At 41.4% G+C, this 20,494-nt stretch overlaps 1 protein-coding gene across 4 annotated transcripts in view; it reads left to right on the top strand.

The window, feature by feature from the left end:
• IFT81 (intraflagellar transport 81) overlaps positions 1-20,494 on the top strand; it is a 253,133-nt gene that overhangs the window by 2,714 nt on the left and 229,925 nt on the right. The gene's annotated exons all lie outside the window — the stretch shown is intronic.

Genomic DNA, 20,494 nt, shown 5'->3' with positions numbered 1-20,494 from the left:
CATATGAAAACATAGGTGTAAATCTTTGTGACCTTGGATTAGACAGTGGCTTTTTATGACACCTGCAGTACAAATGACAATAAGAAAAAAGTAGATAAATTGACTTCATCAAAATTTAAAACTTTTGTGCATCAAAGGACACTACTGAAAAAAAACAACCCACATAATAGGGAAAACCATGTATCTGATAAGGGTCTAGAATCTTAAATAAGAGTTCTTTAACTCATAACTCAGCTGTAAAATGACAACAAAAAGTGGGCAAAAGGTTTGAGCAGCCATTTCTACAAAGATGATACACAAATGGCAGTAAGGATATGAAAAGATGTTCAGTATCATTGGTCACTATGGAAGTACAAATTAAAATTACAGTGAGGTGCCACTTCATCCCACTAGCATGGCTGTAGCCAAAACAATTGACAAAAAGATGAGGCTGGAGAAAATTAGGATATTCATATCCTGCTGGTGGGAAAGTAAAATGGTGGAACTGCTTTAGAAAAACAGTTTGGCAATTTCTCAATACGTTGAACAATTACCATATGACCTAGCATTTCTACTTCTAGGTATATGCTGAAGAAAATGAAAAAGATATGTTCACGTAAAAACTCATGCATAAATGTTCATAGTAGCATTATTTGTAAGCTCCAAAAAGGGGAATTAACCTAAATGTCCATCAACTGATGAATGGATAAATAAAATGTGGTCCATCTATATAATGAAATCTTCAGCCATAAAAAGAAATGAAACACTGATACATACTACCATATGCCTGAACCTTGTAAACCATGCTAAGTGAAAGAAGCCAAGTACAAAAGGCCACAAATTGTATGGTTCTGTTTTTATGAAATGTCCAGAATAGGCAAATCCATAACAGAAAGTTGATCTGTAGTTGCCTAGAACTAGGGAAACAAAATAATCAGGAGTGACTGCTGCTGAGTTAGAAGTTCCCATTTGGGATCATAAAAATGGTCTGAAAAATAGATAATGGGGATAGTTGCAGAACCCTTGTGAATCTGTTAAAAGTCACTGAATTACACATTTTTAAAAAGGTGGCTTTTATGGTATGTGTGTGTGTGTGCTCAGTTGTGTCAACTCTGCAGGCCCCATGGACTGTAGCCAGCCAGGCTCCTCTGTCCATGGGAGACAGACAAGAATATTAAAGTGGGTTCCCATTTCCTACTCCAGGGGATCTCCCAGACCTAGGGATCGAACCTGCGCCTCCTGCATCAGCAGGTGGATTCTTTACTGCTGAGCCACCAGGGAAGCCCTTTATGGTATGTGAAGTATGTCAAGTTAAAAAAAAGAAAGACACAGGAAGTAGACAATCAAAGACCTAAAAAAAAAAAAAAAAAGTACTTACCACATAATGGGGCCAAACCTCATGTTCTTTCCTAGTAGGGGAACACCTCAGGCCCTCATATGGAGCTAATTCTTATTTTAGAATCTTAAGTTCCAGCAGTCTGGATTATCCGATTCCTTTGTTGCACATTAAGCCAGTTTATCACAACATTCGTCCTCTAAAAACTGCCCTTCCTCACCAAGGTGGCCCCAGCAGCCATTTTTATACTACACGACCTTATCAACTGGACCACCGGAACTTAACTCAAAAGGGCCAGTCTGGTTTCTCTCCTCTAGATTGGCACTGGGAGAGAGGCAGCTCTTTGTTCTCTGTAAGTGAGTTGATGTAACCTCAGGGTTTGTAGAGTCGGAAGCCGAGAAAGGGAGTTTGCAGAACCAAAAGAAACGGGCAGGCAAAGGGAGCAGAGGTGAGGATACTAAGAAAATGGCCTCTTTGGTTTCTGCTGAGTTTCTACTTCCTGGTTCTGCCTCCTTGGTTCACTTTTGCCCTCAAGGTACCCCCATAAGCTTGTAATAACCTTTCGTTTTTTTCTTAAGCTAGTAAACTTTTAAAAGTTGGGGTTAGAAAGGCTTTGGCCATGGCACTAGGTTCCAAGAGATGAAAAATGTACTGTCACTGGTAATGTGGGTGTTAAAACAAATGTTTGTATGAATGCAGCATCTTAGAGGTGGGAGGCACTGCTTGAGGCCACCAGTGCTAAGAGCAGCAATAAATTAATTAATAGCCTATAAAAAGAAATAAGTTCCATAAAAAGCAGAGCCAGGAACTCCAAAAACCTCATCTGTCTGGGATCATTTAGTTGAGAGGCCAGCAGTAGCTGACCCTGGTGCATGTTAGGATGTTTTATTGCGTGGTCATTACAGTGGCCTTGAGCTGCAAAAGGTCAGCCAGATGAAGCTGTATCTTTGTTCAGGAGTATCTTCAACAACAAAAAAAGTTTAAATTACCATTTAGACATTTATAGATGCAAGATTCACTTATCTGGCACTGTAGACATTGTAAAATATGTCATTGTATAACATAATGACAGATGCATGAGCTCCACATGTATAATTATATATCTCCAGAAACAGCACATTCCCTAAATAAAGAACAAGTTGGTAGCAAAAGTGAGGAATAAGTTACTTTATAATTTTACTGTTGCTTTTCCCATGGAGTCCTTGAGGCTGAAGCCTTTGTGGAACAGAGCAGAGGAAAAAAACCCTGACTCTTATCTAACAGGCCATGTGTTGATCATATCTGCTAGATCACCGGATTGCAACCCTATCAGACTCAACATCCCTTTAAAAAGAAATATTTTTTAATACCCCACTAGGAGACTTGAAAGAAATTAATATGAAATATGATTGGCCTCGGAGAAGGCAATGGCACCCCACTCCAGTACTCTTGCCTGGAAAATCCCATGGACAGAGGAGCCTAGTAGGCTGCAGTCCATGGGGTCGCGAAGAGTCAGACACGACTGAGCGACTTTACTTTCACTTTTCACTTTCATGCATTGGAGAAGGAAATGGCAACCCACTCCAGTGTTCTTGCCTGAAGAATCCCAGGGACAGGGGAGCCTGGTGGGCTGCCGTCTATGGGGTCGCACAGACTCGGACACGACTGAAGCGACTTAGCAGCAGCAGCATGATTGGCCTACACTCATATATATATATATATATGTGAATGTGCATTGTGTGTATATGCATAAACGTTTAGTTTACGTTTTCTTTTTTTTTTTTTCAAATTTATTTATTTTAGTTGGGGGCTAATTACTTTACAATATTGTAGTAGTTTTTGCCATACATTGACACGAATCAGCCATGGGTTTACATGTGTTCCCCTTCCTGGACCCCCCTCCCACCTCCTTCCCCATCCCATCCCTCTGGGCCATCCCATTGCCCCAGCCCTGAGCATTTGTCTCATGCATCGAACCTGGAATGGTGTTCTGTTTCACATATGATAATATACATGTTTCAATGCTATTCTCCCAGAACGTCCCACTAGTTTACGTTTTCATAATGATTAATGTTGAGCTTTTCATGTGCTTATTCGCCATTTGTACATCATTGGAGAAATGTCAGTTCAGATCCTTTGCCCATTTTGTATTTGGGTTATGTGTCTATTTTAAGTTGTAAGTGTTCTCTATATATTGTAGTTTCAGTTCCTTATCAGGTGTATGATCAGTGGGTGGGAGGAGTTATAGCTTATCGAAATGAAGAAAGTGGAAAGTATATTCTTGCGGATGAGCTGGACCTGTTTTTGAAACTGTGTCTTGAAATCTCAGCACATTTGGTTTCTTGGAAGCGAAATGATATCAGAGACCACATTCTTTGAATAGAGGACGGATGGAGGAAAAGCTATGAATGCAAGAGGTGATGGAACAGTTGTGAGGTCGACCTGTGGGGATTGTATCTGACATTGCTTGAAAACAAAGCTATTCAGGAGTGGATACAATGTGTGCCAGGCGCTGGGATATGTATAAGATTATTTACTAGTTATACATCCTTTAGATGACCTGTTTATATTGGGGGAGTTGGTTTCTTTGTATGTAAAATGGGGATCAATGTTATTGTGTCAAGTATATTGCTTTTATGACAATAATAACAACAGCTAACATGCTGCTAAAAACTTTATAGGCTTCCTTTCATTCAGTCTCACATGAACCATGAGGTAGACACTGAGAAGTAAAATTGAGACTTGATCATGCGAGGGGTTGAGTCGGGATTTGAGTCCATGTCTGTTTTATTTCGAGATTTTTGCTCTGAAAGATTTAATTATGTAGCTCTAAAATGCTGTGAAAATTTGTCCACTCTAAATAATTGTGTAATATTACATGGGACTCTTTTTGTGGTTCCATTGCTTGGTATGTAATGTTAGTTTAAGTGATAATGAGGATTATGGGGGTCACCTTGAAATGGGAGAAGTTGTGCTTGTGGAGATGATCATTATTGGAACCCCCACACATTTCATCCTGTTCCCTGAGGTTAGCCTACGATGTAATATCTTTTCAGATTTACTTAGAAACTATTAGATACCTAAATGTTTGGAAGGATTACCTAACAGAGTCAGGAAAATAGGACCTGAAGATACAGTCCCATTAACGTCAAATCTGATAACTTTCCAAGATGGTGTCTTAATTACTGTGGGAGGCAGAATAATGACCGCTTTGAGGATATCCAGATTCTCCTCCCCATGACCTGTGAATATATTACCTCATATGGCATAAGGGACTTTGCTAATATAATTAAGTTAAAGATTTTGAGAGAATGTCTTAAATTATCCAGTTGATTTTAATCACAGGGGTTCTTTAAAAAATGGGAGAGAGGGACTGAAGAATCAGAGTCAGAAAAGGCCTGACAACAGAAGCACAGGTGAGTGTGATGAGACTGCTAATTGGAGACCGTGAACCAAGCAACGAAGCTTTTTTTGAAAAGGCGAGAAAGGGATTTCCCCCAGTGCCTGCCTGAAGGAACTCAGGGATTTTTGCCCATTAGACCCATTTTGGACTTCTGATCCCCAGAACTGTAAAATAACATCTGCATTTTCTTAAGCCACTGTAGTTTGTTGTAGCATCAGTAGGAAGCTAATACAGTTACTAACTCGATAGAAACACCATAAGCATAAGATTCTTAATTCAGATTAAGCTACAGAGAATTTAATTTACTATCTTTTAGTCTTTAATCTTGGGACAGCTTGATTTATTGTGTTTGGGGAGGATTTTGGTGTTGTTTTTCTATGTATACTCGAATACATGGCAAGGGACCAGAGCTTGACGGAGATGTACAAAGCTAACTCAACTAGGTAAATCATTATTCCTCCAGGTAAATCATTATTTCTCCCCACAACATATTTTTTATAAACACAGAAAATAAATCTCTCAGCCAAACAGGTTTAAAGTTTTTAAAAAAATTCAAGACTATTTGCATGAATTTAGATTTTTTTTCTTTAAAAAAAGATGGAAAAATAAAGATCTTTAACAGAGTAAAAATGTTTCCCAATTTAGTGTTCTTTATGACGTTTTTGTGGTAACTAGATGGGTCTCCTATTCAGTGGTAGAAAAAGGCTGATGCGGTGATTGGTAATGCGCAGAAACAAAGGCTGCAAAATACAGAGATTTAACTTGAAACGTTTGTAGTACTTTGAATCCTGCTCTCAGTGTCTTGTTTGTACGAGGTATGGCTTCTGCAAGGGAGGTAAATCCTCAGGTGATTGATAAATGTCCTGGTTTGCCTGGGACTAAGAAGTTTCCTGGCATGTGCTTGCATGCATGCTAAGTAGCTTCAGTCATGTCCAACTCTTTGTGACCCTATGGACAGTAACCAGCCAGGCTCCTAGGCAAGAATACTGGCGTGGGTGGCTGTGCCCTCCTCCAGGGCATCTTCCCAACCCAGGGATCACACTTCATATGTCCCCTGCATTGGCAGGTGGGTTCTTTACCACTAGTGCCACCCAGGAAGCCCAGGGACGTGGGACTTTGCTAAAACTGGGGAAGTCCATGGCAAACAGGATGGACTGCCAGAATGATTAAGTCAGCTAGCTTCGGGAAGACTCATGATAGCTTGGATTCTGACCTAGGGCCTCACAGGCTGTTGACACCGCCCACTCCACTCCACTTATCCACGTCAAGCTTCACTCTCTGGGGACTGGTTCAGGTTAAACTAGAACAGGTCTGTTTAAAAAATAAAAAGACTTTTGCAAGAAGCAAGGAGCCTTTGTAAGAAACGTAGCCTCTAACCCATACTTCTCCTGATCTTATATCCGATAACCTCATGCTTTCTTGGAAGCCTGAGTGAAAATGAAACACAACAACAAAAACCATCAAAGGTGTACGTACCTCTTATATGACTTATCTCAAAATGAAAACCCATCAGCTTTCTTCTCTAGTAAAGACGAAGGAGTTTTCTGGAATATATAGACTCTCTCTCCCCGTGCTCCATCCCTGCCCCACCCCTGCAATTTTTGGATTATTAGCCAAATAAACAGCCTGTAGCCTGTAGCAAATCTAAATCCAGCACAGTGGGAATTAAGGTTTCTATTTTGCAAACCACTTTCAAGTGAGTGATACTCAGAATCCCTTTTAACAGTTGAGTGAAAGCTCAGCCTCATGGTGTGTGTGTGTGCGCGTTCAGTCTTTGCAACCCGTATGGATTTTAGCCCACCAGCCTCCTCTGTCCATGGGATTTCCCAGGCAGCAATACTGGGGTGGGTTGCTATTTTCTTCTCCAGGGGATCTTCCCAACCCAGGGAACAAACCCACATCTCCTGCGTTGCCGGTGAATTCTTTACCTCTGAGTCACCAAAGAAGCCCCAGCCTCATAAATGTTTTATAAGACATTCTGGAGTTCTTGTTTTTTCTAGTTATTAGGCCTCTCTCTGTCGGTAAGAGATTTGTCTTCCTAATTGGTGGCTGGGAGAGAAGGAAAGCACAGAGGAAAGCAAGGATTCATAAGACTCTAAAACCGTCCACCTGATAATAATGACTGAATTTCTGTTGTCTGGATGCAGACAAGAATAACCTCTAAGTTGACATCTAAGCAAATCACAAAGCATTCTCTTGGGATTTTCTCAATTCTTTTCTAACCTTAAGTGTAGGCCCTGAAAACTTAGTGAACACTGTGTACATGAGTAGTTTTAGAACTCTCAGTGTTAGGTGTGTGTGACATGAGCTGTGCTGTGGTGTGTGCTGACTTGAGCTGTGTAAGTTTTACTACAAACAACAGGAAGTGTTTGTGGAGGGTAGCATCCTATCTCTTTGGTTGCTTCCCTTTTTCTGTTTCCTTGTCAGTAGGAAATTCCATGGAAAATGGGGTGACAAACTGCAGTCACTTTCTTTGGGTCAGTGAGGGCAAAAATTGCCTCTTTCCTGCCCTGAGAATTATCCAGATTGCTCAGCTCCTCTGGCTCCCTGGTCTCGCCTCTATCAATTCAGTTCAGTTCGGTCGCTCAGTTGTGTCTGACTCTTTGCGACCCCATGAATTGCAGCATGCCAGGCCTCTCTGTCCATCACCAACTCCCGGAGTCTACCCAAACCCATGTCCATCGAGTCGGTGATGCCATCCAACCATCTCATCCTCTGTCGTCCCCTTTTCCTCCTGCCCCCAATCCTACCCAGCATTAGGGTCTTTTCCAATGAGTCAACCCTTCGCATGAGGTGGCCAAAGTATTGGAGTTTCAGCTTCAACATCAGTCCTTCCAATGAACACCCAGGATTGATCTCCTTTAGGATGGATTGATTGGATCTCCTTGCAGTCCAAGGGACTCTCAAGAGTCTTCTCCAACACCACAGTTCAAAAGCATCAATTCTTCGGCGCTCAGCTTTCTTCACCATCCAACTCTCACATCCATACATGACCACTGGAAAAACCATAGCCGTGACTAGATGGACTTTTGTTGGCAAAGTAATGTATCTGCTTTTAAATAAGCTATCTAGGTTGCCCATAACCTTCCTTCCAAGGAGTAAGCGTCTTTTAATTTCATGGCTGCAGTCACCATCAGCAGTGATTTTGGAGCCCAAAAAAATAAAGTCTGACACTGTTTCCACTGTTTCCCCATCTATTTCCCATGAAGTGATGGGACCAGATGCCATGATCTTAGTTTTCTGAACATTGAGCTTTAAGCCAACTTTTTCACTCTCCTCTTTCACTTTCATCAAGAGGCTCTTTAGTTCTTCTTCATTTTCTGCCATAAGGGTGGTGTCATCTGCATATCTGAGGTTATTGATATTTCTCCCAGCAATCTTGATTCCAGCTTGTGTTTCTTCCAGCCCAGCATTTCTCATGATGTACTCTGCATATAAGTTAAACAGAAGGCTGAGGCTGATGGTGTTTCACCCCTAGTCTCGCCTCTTACTAGGGGTGAAACACCATCAGCCTCAGCCTTCTGTTTTGCCCAAATTGTCATTTGGCTTGGGTTTTAGTCTCAGCCTTTGGAAGGCCAGGTAGTCAAATGACTACTTCAGCACTGGGTCTGGCCTCTCTGAACTTGTACATAAACGTGGGATCCCATGCTGTGTGTGCTGTGCTGTACTTAGCCACTCAGTTGTGTTTTGATTCTTTGCGACCCCATGGACTATAGCCCGCCAGGCTTCTCTGTCCATGGGGATTCTTCAGGCAAGAATGCTAGAGTGGATTGCCATGCCCTCCTCCAGGGCATCTTCCCAACCCAGGGATGAATCCAGGTCTTCCACATTGCAGGCGGATTCTTTACCAGCTGAGCCACCAGGGAAGCCCTTGAGTAACCATCATCTCTAATCAGAGCATCAAAATGTGATATGAATGAGGCCTTGGATATATTGTCAATATGTGAACATTCAGTTTTGAATGTAGATAAGCATTCTAGTTATAAGTGAAGTGGAAGATCTCCTTGCATGTTGAGATTCTATCAATAATTTATACATTTAATAGAATAAATTGGTGGATAGACTATTAGGAGAGAGTTTTGTTGGCTAGATAATAATTTGGATAATAATAAATACCTCAAGATATTAGGAATTTAAAATGTGAGTGAAGGAATAATTTGTCACTGGCTCTGGAAAATATTCAGAAAGTATCTTCAAGCAGTGGACAAAGCTTCATTTGTGGGATTGCTCCAACATCAGTTGCAAGTTACAGAAGTTGAAGAGGACATAAGTCTTTATCATGGTCATGTACTGGCAACATAACTAGCAACAGTGTCCTGTTCTGACAGAACAGCCAAAAATATCTTACTTAGCTCCACCTACCAACTGTTGAAAGCAAATATCTAAGCAATATCCAGATGTTCAGTGGAGCAATCATAGGAGCAATCCTGAGGGATGAATGCTTGTATAGTATTAAAACCAAACTGTAAAATTTGATTAGCAAGGTATAAGAATAAAATGGAAATAATAAATAAACATCAGGAAAATTTTCAGATTTATTTTTGTCCCATGGACAGAGGAGCTGGGTGGGCTACAGTCCATGGGGTCACAAGAGTCAGACACAACTGAGCAATTAAACAACAACAGTAACAGTATTGTCTTGTATGGATACATCATATTTTGTGGGTGGATTCCCTGGTGGCTCAGATGGTAAAGAGTCTGCCTACAATGCAGGAGACCTGGGTGCAATCCCTGGGTTGGGAAGATCCGCTGGAGAAAGAAATGGCAACCCACTCCAGTATTCTTGCCCAGGAAATTCCATGGACAGAGAAACCTGTCCTCTGTAGACTGGCAGGCTACAGTCCATGGGGTCACAGAGAGTTGGACATGACTGAGCAACTTCACTTTCATATCCACATCTGGGTTGCCTCCACCTTTTGGCTGTCATGAATAGTGCTGCTGTGAGCATTCGTCTATTAGTGTTACTCTGAGTTGGGTTTTCAGTTCTTTGGGGTATATACCTAAGAGTGGAGTTGCTGAGTCATACGGTGAATCTGTTTGGCTTTTTGAGGGACCACCAAACTGTTTTACTTCTTTAGTCTTCATACTCGGGATTTCTGCACACTTGTGGCCTGCTGAGGCAGAAATTCATAGTTCCTTTGAGTTGCTCTCGAAATTACTAAGGTACAGTAACAGTGTGCCAGTGGTGTGATCAGATCCCAGAGACCTTTAGCGGGATTCCTTTGCAGTTGTCCTTGTTCTGAGCAAATCTGCTGAAGACCAAAACATCTGTGCTGAGAACTTATCTGACCTCATTGTGCTGGCTTACTGGGGACATTCATCTGTGCATTCATCAAATAGTTGCTGGTTATCTGTGAACCAAAGAGACAAAAATCTCTGCCTCAAGGAGCTTACATTTCAATTCCAGGGGACAGATAATAGACAATAACAATACTAAGTAAGAGCAGTCAGGGAAAGCCACGTGAATTATTACCCCATGATCATTTATAACTCTTTTAATATTTTTTAAAAATCTGTTGTGACTGTGGTTATATTCTATTTTTTATTCTATAATTTGTTTGCTTCCCCCTCCCTTTTCTTAGACACACCTCCAGTAAGACTTCTATCTTATTAATCTTTTAATGGAAGCATTTAGTTTTGGTAGCCGTCTCAGCTGTTCTGAATTTTGTTGATTTCTGCTCTCCTAGTTATTTTCTTTTTGTTTCTTTCCGTTGGTTCTGCTGCTGCTTTCCCAGTGTTTGAGTTGACTGCTTGGCTCATGTCTTTTTCAACCTTCCTGGTTTCCTGATAAATGTATGTGAAGCTATAAATTTGCCTTTAATGTAGTACTTTCACTGTCTGCGCCCCACCAATGTTGACATGTGATATTTTTACTATCATCCAATTTAAAATATTTCCAAGAGTCATTGAGCCATATTTTATTTGGTTTCCAAATATTCTAAACAATTATCTTTCAAAAATTAATTTCAAATTTCACTGAAATGCCATTGGAGAACCTGATCTATATCATATTATTCATTGGGACTATGTTGAAGGAGATGCATGCATGTTTATTTTTGTAAATGTTCCATGTGTACCCTGAAAGAACTTGGATTCTTGGTGGGTGTTGAATTCTCTGTATATCTATTAGCTTCAGGGAGGCCCTCTGTAAAGAAGTACTTTTGAACTGAGATCTGAATGTCTGGAAAGAGTCAACTCACTGGAAATCAGGGGGAAAGGATCCCAGGCAAAGGGGACAGAAGGTGCAAAGGCCCTGAGGTAGGAATGGGCTTGATGTGTTCCAGAAATGTAAAGAAGGCCTGGAGCAAAGTGGGCAAGGAGGAGAGTGAAGTGAGGTCAGACCCTGAGATGTAGTCAGGGGCTTGATCAAGCAGGGCCTCAGAAGCCATGGTATGGATTTTGACTAACAGAGTAAATTCATTGACCACACTTACCAGATGATGTGCTATGTACTTTGTATAAGCCTGATGTCAAGTACAAACGGATTGCATTTTATGCACTGGAGGAAGCACTATGAGATTAAAAGTACCTTAGAGGTCATATTTAGCCCAATCCTTTTGCAAATATGAAAACTAAGATGAGGTTTAGAGGGGTCTCACAGCTAGCCAGTTGAAGTTCAGGCTTTAGACATCTCCTGTTACTCTGATAGATAAAATCCTAAAAGAGAGGACTCCACTTTTATATAATTTCATTCAAATGTTATTGAAAGGAATCTTAAAGCAAAAATCATGCTTACCCATCCTATTTACTTATTTTGTAAATCTAGACTTTTATAGATGAGGTTTATTCAAACCCAGTTATTTTATAAACTGAGTTTCCCAGGACTTTCCTGGGAGTCTAGAGTTAAGAATCCACCTTCCAGTGCAGGTAACATGGGTTTGATCTCTGGTCAGGGAACTAAGATCCCACATGCCAGGGGGTAAGCCCACGTGCTGCTGTAACTCCCGAATCTGTGAGTGCCACAACTAGAGAGAAGCCCATGTGCAGCAACTAAGACCTGATGCAACCAAGTAAGTAAATAAGTATTTAAAAAAAAAAAATCAGCTCTCCATAAGAAAAAAAAAAATCCAAAAAACAACATGAGTTTCCCACAGGGATTCCTTCCTCTGCTCAAATGTTCTGCTCACTCTGATCATACCCCTCTCTGCTTCACTTCAGCATTTGGATCTGTTTCTTTGTGGCAGCAGCTTCAACCCACCTTATACTCTCTAGGCCGCTGCTGTCGCACATCCAGGACAACCTACCCCAGCACTTTTGTTTTTTGATAAGGCCTTTGTGGCACATTCTGAAACCTCCGCATCGCAAAGACACTCAAAGTAATTACCCACCGGCACTGCCTGGCTGCATGTGGGTTTTCTCACCTTACCCACCTTGGAGGCCGAGCCACTCCGCTCTCTCAGCAGCACAGGAGCTAATGTGGATGCACCCTGAACAAGCGAAGCTGATTGAGGTGCCGCTCTAGGCAGTCCTCACACTGTGTTTGGGCACGGTATGCGTGTGCCCATGTATGCATGGATGTCTCCCTACCTATGAGCCTGAATCCACACAGGCAACAGCAAGTGCCTATGGGAACCAAGTCCTTCAGTGCTTTATCCGAAGCTGAAGGCAGATTTATACCCAGAAGAGCAAAAATGTGTTTCCTGATAGTGGATGGCAAAGTCAATGCCTCAGGCAAGGTCAGTGCCTCAAATTCCACACTGAGAAAGCCCAAGGTAAGATATATATCCACCAACCACTGGCCTATCCTTTCTACCTTGCATGTCCTCACAAATACTGTTCTCCTGGCTTGCTGACCAGGCTGGGGATCTCCGTTGGAATGTTTTCTGACAGGATACATTTATATGTGTTTGGAGGGAACAAAATGTATGAACAACAAGCTGAGCCAAGCCTCCAACTAAGACTCAGACTAAAACAATCTATTGTTGCTGTTGTTCAATTGCTAAGTTGTGTTGGATTCTTTGCAACCCCACAGACTGCAGCACACTAGGCTCCTGTGTCCTCCACTATCTCCCAGAGTTTGCTCACATTCATGTCCTTTGAGTCGGTGATGCTACCTAACCATCTCATCCTCTGTTGGCACAGAGCCTAGACGCTGCAAAAAAAAAAAAAAAAAAAGTTTATACTTTTAATGATATAAGGAAATTTCCACGAAATGTAAAAATCCTACAGTTGCCTAAGCATTGGTTTCTGCTTTTGTCGATGTAAAAAATTGTGGTAAATATACATAAAATAAATTTAACTACTTTTCAGTGTACAATTTAGTGGAGTTAAACACATTCAGTGTTGTATAACTGTGGTCATTATCCAGTTCTAGAATTTTTTTATCATCAGGAGCTTTGTTCCCATTAAACAGGAACTCATTTTCTTCTGCCAGCAGTCCCTGGTAATCTTTATTCTACTTTCTGTCTGTATGAATTTGTCTTTTCTGGGTATTTCATATCAGTGGAGTCATACAACACGTGGCCTTTGTATCTGGCTTACTTCAATTACTATAATGTTTTCAAGGTTCATCCACGCTATAGCATAATGTCAATATTTCATTCCTTTTTATGGCCAAATAATATTCCATTGTATGTGTATAACCCATTCATTTCTCCATGGACACTTGGGTTGTTTCCGTCTTTTGGCTATTGTCAATAGTACTGCTATGATCATTTGTGTACAAATCCTTGCCTTCAGTTCTTTTGGGTATATACCTAGGATCAGAATAGCTGGGTCGTAAGGTAATTCTGTATGTAACTATTTGAGTAACAAATACTTGAAGAACTCAAACATTAGATTTTGTACTTAAAAATATATTCTTCATAGTTAAAAGCAAGAGAGTTATTTGGTAGGACTACCATAATAAAGCACCATAGACTGGGTGCATGTGTGGGTGCTCAGTTGCTTCAGTTGTGTCCTACTCTTTGTGACCTCATGGACTGTAGCCCACCAGGCTCCTCTGTCCATGGGATTCTCCAGCAAGAATACTGGAGCAGGTTGCCATTTCCTACTCCAGGGGATCTTCCTGACTCAGGATAGGCTGTGGCGGGGGGGTGGAGGTGGTGCTTAAATAGCAGAAATTTGATGTATGAGGTCAAGATGTGAGCAGAGTTGATTTTTCCTAAGGCTCCTTTCCCTGTTTCTTAGATAGCCATCTTCTCCCTGTATCTTCATCTGATCTTCCCTCTTTGCCTGTGTCCTAATCACCTCTTCTTATACGGACACCAGTCAGATTGGATTAGGAGCTACCCATGTGATCTCATCTTAATTGCTTCATTAAAGACTACATCTCCAAACATAGTCATTTTTTGAGATAATGGGAGCTAGGACTTCAATATATACATTTTGGTGGTGGTGAGTATGCTATTAGTGACTTAACCCAAGACAAATCAGGGTATAGGAAAACCCAAAAGACGGTTTTTAAACTTGATTTCTGGATTTTAAGAAATGCCATCAACCTTTTCTGCTGTCTCTGAACTTGTCATTATCCATGACATTTTCCAGTGTGGAATGAGGTGATTCTTTGTCTCTTTAGATGTGCACTCAGGGTTAAAGGTTTGTAATAAATACTATCTTTGCAAGAAGAAAATGAACTCTAATTGAAGATTCACGTTTCCCTTCAGCAAGAAACGTCATGCAGATTGTGTTTTGCCTCAAACATATTTCATTGTCACTATCTTTCTATGGCATCATTTTAAATAGCTGCATACAACTCTGTTATATGAGTGTTCCATAATTTATTTAACCAACCCTCTGCTGCTAAGTCGCTTCAGTCGTGTCCGACTCTGTGCGACCCCATAGACGGCAGCCCACCAGGCTCCGCCGTCCCTGGGATTCTCCAGGCAAGAATACTGGAGTGGGTTGCCATTTTCTTCTCCAGTGCGTGAAAGGGAAAAGTGAAAGTGAAGTCGCTCAGTCATGTCCGACTCTTAGCGACCCCATGGACTGTAGCCTACCAGGCTCCTCTGTCCATGGGATTTTCCAGGCAAGAGTACTGGAGTGGGGTGCCATTGCCTTCTCCGTAACCAACCCTCTAGTGTTGGAGTTAATGGAATTTTAAAAATTTTTATTCAGATTCTTTTCTTTCTATCATCACCACCCAATTAGTAGTCCAGGGTGCTTTTTTGAATCACTCTAATATGATTCTAGCAGATGTCTGAAAGTAATCTTCCTTCCCGGGGTGTCTCCCTTCACCCACCATCCTCATGGCTGTCTGAAGACTGTTCTTAAGTCACTGCTTTCCTCACATCCTCCGTCAACCCAAGAACGACTCCATCTTAACTTTGCAATCGCTGCAGTGAAAGCATAGAGTCCTAACCACTGAACCACTACGGAATTCCCTTTTTATTTAATTTATTTTTTTAAATTTTGGCTGAGCCGGGTCTTCTTTGCAACGTTCAGGCTTCCTTTAGTTGCCCTGTGGTATGTGGGATCTTAGTTCCCCGACCAGGAATTGAACCTGTGTCTGCTGCATTGCAAGGTGGATTCTTAACCACTGGACCACCAGGGAAGTCCTCCCCTCCCCCTGCCTTTTTAAAAAATGATTTCCCCAAATCACGCTTTATTTAATATTCATCCACTTAATTCCCAACATGGGGAGCTAGCCAAGTCTACTTGTAATCTCAGCACATGTCATACTTACTACTCCGGACCTGGCTGGTGCCACGTCCTGTTGGGAATGCCTCTTCTCATCCCACTGAATATTTGCCGTCTTCATCTAGGAGGGCCAGCACATGTATCACAAGCTGCATGAAGCCCCCTGTGGTTACTCTCGTCTGTATGGATTTTTATTTTGCCTTTCTTTGAGCTTCTGTCTCACTGAGATGGGACCACACAGTTTATGAAGCAGTAAGAAGATAAGTAAGTTTGTGTCCCTTCCTGGCTAGACTAGAAGGTAAGGGCTTTGTTGTAAATATCCCAGTCACACTGGGCAACTGATTGTTCTTGGAATGTACTCATTTCTTTCCCACTTCAGTGCTTGGTGCTTGCCGTCCCTCTGCCTGAAGTGTTCTGCCTCCAACTCATCATGGTTAGTTCCTTCTTAACATTCAGATCTAGTTTAAATGTCACTTCCTTGGAGAGGCCATCCTTGACCCCTGTCAGAAGTAACCCCATTGCTGGGACTTCCCTGGGGGGTCCAGTGGCTAAGACTCTCCTCTCCCAATTCAGGTTCAATCCCTAGTCAGGGAACTAGATCACACGTGATGCACCTGAAGATCCTACATGCTGCAATGAAGATAGAAGATCCTGGGTGCTGCAACTCAGACCTGGCGCAACTAAATAAATAAATATTAAATAATTAAATTAAATATTAAATAAATAATTAAATATTAATTAAATAATTAAATATTCTTTTAAAAAGAGATAAGTAACTCCATTTTTTAAAAAAAATTAAAGAGCATTGCTTGTTTCCTTCAGACCCTTTACCCCAGGCTGTGTTCATTTCATTTATTTACACGTTGCTTGCCCATCTTTCCCATTGCACCTAAACTCTTGTTCACTTGTTTATCCTGGTATCGTACCTACACAGTGCCAGGGTGTTCAATAAATGTTTGCTGAATGAATTGGTGTGGGATTGGATGGAATGGAGAAAGAGATGGGGGATGCTGAGGCTGTCCCTTGGATTTCTGGCTTGGGAAATTGAGCTGATGGCAGATGTTCCTGCTAACCGAGCTTCGGAGTTCTAGAAGAGCACCTGTGGGCAGAGCGCAGGAAACAGAGACGATGATTTCGCCTCTGTGCTTGTTTGAGTTGCCTCTACACTGTTTAAGTAGAATATTCATCCACAGGCAGTTAAATATAGGGGCCTAGAGCTTAAGAGTGATGCTTGGGTACTGTCCAAATAACCATATAGCCAGCATCGTTAGACATGGTTAAACTTAAATAATAATCATGCCTCACATTTATTGATTGCTTACTCTGTACCAGGCAGTGTGCTGAGTGCTTCACATACATTTACACTTAGAAGATTTAATATTTAATACAACCCTTGGACACAAAGATACAACTAAAGTTTCTAAGGATTAGACAAATTGCCTGAAGCCACTCGGCTAATTAATGGGCAAGCTAGGATTTGAACCCAGGTGGTCAGTTTCCAGCATTCCAGCTCTTCCCTACTGCACCACTGTGCTGGAGTAGGCAAGCAGGCACGCAAGGCCAAGCCCTTTGCCTTTGAAGAGCTTCTTGTTTGCTTGGGGAAGTAAAATATAACTCATAGTTTAAACTATCCTCCAATGGCTTGCCTCAGGCTCCTATCCAAGCCTGTCAAGCACAGTAATTATTTGATTAAAATGACTAGTGTTGGCCTCCTCTGATTCCTGAAGACTCAGATTCATGTGACCTTCATAATTCATTTAGAAGAAATAAGGATGTTGGAAATGCAAAATCCTCTCCACAGATCATCATCTGTTTTGGAAACAAGATTCATAACCCTCCTGGGACTAAAAAAGAGGAATCTGAAAGATCACAGTAAAAGTCAAAAAAGATAGTGATGACTACATCCTTTCAAAAGGGAGCAGAAGGATTTCAGTCAGGGGACTTGGCGATTCTCAGAATGATGACTGCATAGGATCAGAGTATGCACTGAAAAACACACAAGCAGCAGAAAGTGTAGCCACACCCAGTGCCCTCAGATGGTTAATTGAGTAAATGGGGGTAATGGTCCTAGTTTCTCATGGGCTCTAGGAAACAGGACTTTGCACAGTGACTACACAGAAGCCAAGCCTCTAATTTTTTAGGGCAACTGGAATTAAGGGTATCTGAATCACCTCCTCTTCACCCCATTCATAAGGGAGGGATTCCCACCCTAAGGGTATGGGGATGGCCAAGCATACAACACCTAGCACTGGATAGATGAAACCGGCAGCAATTCATTAGCCACATATACTCACAGCACAGGGAAGATGGATACCACATGCCTTGCGGGGTCACATGGGGATCGAGTTTAGGAACAGAGTGCACAACCAGAAGCAGCAGGAGTCAAGCTTGCTTTGTAGTATCAGGAAAGTGAGGTGTCCTGTGCTTCCCACAGGAGCATGTCATTGGCTCTTCTGGATAATTCCATGGCCTGGTGGGGAACTCAAATCCACTCTGCAGGGATCAGCAGGAACTGCATCTGGTCCATCTAATAAGGAGGGAAGGCTATTTAACTAGGTGGCCTTTTCTATCAGAAGAGAAACCTGCAGTTAAACCAAGTTAGTCCTTCCTGATTTCACCAGATATTAAGGCAGGATGTGATATTAGACCTTGATTTTAGGCTTTACACCACAGGGTGGAATGCATCTGTAGGCTCTGTTGACTGCCCCTTGTCTGTAGATTTGGCACATTCCTGCCGCTGACTCAAAGTCAACGAGTGTTCTCATCATCTACCTGGGACAGGAGATACTGTAAAAATCAAGGCGCAGTGGGAATTCCCTGGCAGTCCAATGTTTAGGACTTGAGAGGGGCCCTTGATTCAATCCCCGGTCAGGGAACTAAGATCTTGCAAGCCCAAGAGGAAGAGCAAGAGAGAATAGAAAATCAGTCTGTTTTGCTGCATATTTGAGACAGATGTTTCATGGTGTAGGGAAAGACTGAAATGAAAATTAAAACTACATCTACCACCACTCTTAATGATCAGAATTATCTTTTAAAAATCAAATATAATCTTACCAGTTTTCTGCCTAAAACCTATCAATGAGTCTCCATTGGTCCTTCTTAAGAGAAGGACAAAGCTCCTTGCCATGGCCTTCAAGACCCTATGCAGTCCAACCCCTGCCTATCCGGTCTTACCTCATTCTTTACTTCCCTATACTATTTATGGAACAGGCATATAGGTCTCCTTTAAGTTCTGCAAAGCTTCTGTGGTTTTTGTCAGCCCCGGGACCTTTGCACATTCTATTCTCTTTGTCTAGATTGCTCTTTCCTCCCCAGCTCATCTAACTCATCTAGAATTTATCCTTCAGATTTCAGCTGAAGGTCTCCTTCCTCAGGGAAGACTTCTATGATTTCCCCAAATAGGTCAAGTTCCCCTATTACAGGCTCTCAGAACATCTTCATCATGATACTTACCATAAGTTACAAGTTTACATTTATTTGAATTGTTTGATTAACATTTGTCTCCTCACATCACCATGAGAGCAGCAACTTATCTATCTTTGATCTCTAGTAAATGCCTAAAAGAAAACTCCTGTTTACCTGTAGTCTGCTCATAACACTTCTGACACCAAATGTGTGTGGGGTTTTCCAACACAAGCAATTCTCCAAAACTCTCCAGATACCAACTAGGTGTCTTGCAATTCAGTTATGACATGAATTACCTGGAGTTAGCATTAACCTCACAGGTTAAAGGCTCAGTGCCACAAGATTGTCCCCCACTTCAGACATCCAAGGCTGTCACCTGTATTTCTGATCAACTGATTATAAATTGGGGGTTCCTATAACCCCTTCCTCAGGTTCAATAGTGGCTCATAGAACTTAGGAAAACACATTCACTCACTTATTGTAAAAGATAATAAAAGATACAGATGAATAGCCAGATGAAGAGTTACACAGAGTGAGGGCCAGAAGGGTCCTGAGTACAGAGCTTTTGTCCTTGTGGAGTTGTGGGTGTACCACTATCCCCAAAAGTGGATGTGTTCTTCAGTATGAAAGGTTTCTTAACCCCATAAGGTAGGAGGTTTTTTTTTTTTGTTTTTTTTTTTAACAGAATTTTTACGGAACCTTCTTCACATAGTCAAAATCAGTGACTATCAGTTTCCATCCCACCCCCCTCCCCCACTCTGGAGGATAAGGGAGTAGGACTGAAAGTTCCAAGCTTCTAATCATGGCTTGGTCTTTCGGTGACCAGCCCCTTTCATGAAGTTATCCAGGAGCCCACCAAGACTGGCCTCATTAGAACACAAGACAGCTCTATCTCCAGGAAATTCCGAGGGATTTAGGAGATCTGTGTCAGGAACTGGGGGCAGAGACTAAAATACATCTTTGTGTGTCATAGGGCCTCAGGGTGTATATGTTGAATGAATGTGTCAATGAATAAGACTACTCATTTGGGTATCTTCTGAGAAAAGAAAGTAAAAGGAATACTTCAATAAATACAAATTACACATTATTATTTTTTTTTATTATCGAAACAGTTAAGACATCTGCATTGCCAAACTAGAATTAGGAAGGGTTTTAAGAAGGATTCCCTCGAAAGAGAGGAATGCAAGTCCATAACCAATACTACATGAAATCAGGCAGAGTTACAAGAAAGCAGATGTCCGATACAGACATGAAGCAGTGAATACTGTGCAATTACTATAACAAGAGAATGGATTTAAGTTCCAAAAACAGACCCTATAAAACGTGACTTTAATTAGGATGCTTTTGGCGATGACACTGTTTTCTACAGTAGACTAAAAATAAGAATATAAATGTGATGCATGTTATTCTAGGAAGTGTCAGACACACAGGTGACTTAACACTTCACCTTCTCACCCAGGGCATCCGGGAAAGGTGAAGGAAAACTAGGTGGATCCAGTGATTATTTGTCATTCCAAATTCTGACTCCATCTGGGGCCTCCACAAGGTGAGAGAAACACACTAGAAATAAGGCACCAAAAAATTTCATATGAAGGCTCAGAGGCTATCATAATGGAAATCTGTAGCAGGTACATAGAATTCTTGGAGTAAAAAATTTCAGTTCTGAAGAAGTCATATATAATTCACTTTTCAAAAATATCTCTGAAAGGTAGTAAAAATGAGAGTTAAATCTGGCCCAGTTAACTTGATTCCTGAGTTTAAAGCCAGATAAAATACGAGGTCAAAAAAGGAAGGTTTTTGTTCATATTATTTTA

This window comes from Giraffa tippelskirchi, chromosome 11 (genome assembly GCF_054371585.1).
Source record: "Giraffa tippelskirchi isolate mGirTip1 chromosome 11, T2T-mGirTip1v1.2.pri, whole genome shotgun sequence".
Classification (NCBI taxonomy): domain Eukaryota; kingdom Metazoa; phylum Chordata; class Mammalia; order Artiodactyla; family Giraffidae; genus Giraffa; species Giraffa tippelskirchi.
The sequence above is the reverse complement of the archived record's forward strand: the minus strand, read 5'-3'. Positions and strand labels throughout refer to the sequence as shown.